The following is a 2,316-nucleotide window of genomic DNA, read 5'->3' as shown; positions in this document are numbered from 1 at the left end:
ATAATCAGCAGAAAGATCCCTGACACACCCCTCCCACACACACACACACACACACACACACACACACACACACACACACACACACACACGTACTATGTTTCGCTATCTTTGTGGGGACTTTCCATTGACTTACATTCCTTTTTTTGGTAATTTTATATCCTAACCCTGACCATACACTCTAACATTAACCTCACAGGTACCTACCTGACCCGAAAACAAACCGAAACCTTGGTCCTAAACCTAACCCCCACACACAAAATCAGCCTCTGAAGTTATGGGGACTGGGCTTTGGTCCCCACAAGGAGCATCCGGTCCCTACGAGGCTGCATTTTCCTGAAAAATTGTCCCCAATAAGTAGTAAAAACAAGGGCACACATAAACACATGCACACATGCACACACTTACATGCACACATGAACACACTCACACATGCACACAAGCACACGTGCACACACACACACAAATGCACACACTTACATGCACACATGAACACACTTACATGCACACATGCACTCATGCACACACACACACACACACATGCACAAATGCACACACATGCACACACGCACACACTTACATACACACATGCACACATAAACACACGCACACACTTACATACACACATGCACATATTCTACCTGAAGGTGAGCAGCACCTGTATAAAAACCAACCTGCTCTCTTCTCTCCAGGTGAGTGACTCTATATTCTCAGATTGAGTTTCTGTGAAGCCACATCTTGTAAATCTCAGTTCATTTTTGTGTTCATCTTACAAAACTGCACTATTTTGTTGTTAATTGTACCAGTTTGGCTCGCTCTGTTCACACCTTGGCAGCCACACCCATGTGTCCCAGTTATGATCATTAATATTTCACACCTGGACATTCAGATGTTTTCTGTCAGAGGATAAAATACAGCCGTGCTGCTTTTGGGCTGTTGACACCAGAGACTAAATTAGAAGAGCTAAAGATCCATGAAACAATGTGAGGCAGACACCCACAATGGCTGAGACGATTCTGAAGAAACAAACAAGAGTTAAATGTAAATCTCTGTGACTTTCAGATCATGTGGAGCCTACCTCATGAACATATTAACAGATTACTTATAAAAACTTGTCTTTTGTTAAAATAAACCAAAATAAAAACTACATTTGCAATGATTAAACACAAAAACCTGCAGCAGTAAAACAACACCTTAAATTATGTTTTGTGTTATCGCTTGTTATTCAGAGCGGCGCTGACTCCTGACCGCCGTTATCACCTGAAGTCTGAGCTCAGGTAAAGATTAGAGCCACAGGAGATAAAACGCCCAGAGTCTGTGGATTATTTCTGACCAGAACAGCTAAAGCAAATGTGGTGAAAGTTTGTCAGAAACCTGAGAGCAAAGGAACTTTATTGTGATGTTTGAGGTGAAACAGCAGGACGAAACACAATGAGGCCCTTTGTTCTTCTACCAGAACCTTTAACCAATCACAGCCGGACCAGTTGTTGGTTCTGAGCTGAAGGCAAAGGGAGAAACCTCCTCTGTGAGTGTGCTTGGGGGTGTGTGAGCACGTGTGTGTGTGTGTGAATGTGTGTGTTATTAATACTGCAGGCTGAGGGGGGAAGGAGGAGTTTGGTGCCAAAGTTTGGAGCGGAAAAGTACAGCCGATCCCTGTTAGGAGCAACAGATCGACCAATCAGAACACAGAAAAACTCAACGGCACCAAAACAAACCGACAAAGACTCAGAAATTCAAGTTTAATTATTTGTTTATCGACCTTTATTTACCAGACAAATCCCACTGAGATCACTGATCTGTTTTGTAAGGATAGCCTGAAGGTTGCCCTACATACATGTTTATTTCTCTATTTCTCTGTTCGTTTGTTTTTCTGGAAAAACACCACGGAGGGAAGTCCTTCAGACGTGACACCGGCAGAGAGCAATGGTGACGTTTGTGATTCAGAGTAATTAGAGAGGAAGAGTCAGATAGAGGAGGTGAGGAAGCATTAGAACCAAGAGAATGAACCGGAGGTCAAAGGTCAGGTTACCATGAGGAGTTAAGTAGTTCATTAAAACAGGAATGTGTGCGTCCAAACATGTTGATTAACCTGCTGAGCTCATTTTTATGCACAGAGGCATCATGGTCCTGGTGATTTGCTTGAAGTGTTGCTTAAAAAGTTGCTGAGTTGACTAATAGTACTGCCGCCTACGATAACTGTTGCAGGGTTGACAAACGGTACTACCATCTACTAAAAAATCTCCAGGGTTGACAAACGGTACTACCATCTACTAAAAAATCTCCAGGGTTGACAAACGGTACTACCATCTACTAAAAAAT

This window comes from Austrofundulus limnaeus, unplaced genomic scaffold, assembly GCF_001266775.1.
Source record: "Austrofundulus limnaeus strain Quisiro unplaced genomic scaffold, Austrofundulus_limnaeus-1.0 Scaffold127, whole genome shotgun sequence".
NCBI classification, from domain to species: Eukaryota; Metazoa; Chordata; class Actinopteri; order Cyprinodontiformes; family Rivulidae; genus Austrofundulus; species Austrofundulus limnaeus.
Note: the sequence above shows the minus strand (reverse complement) of the source record.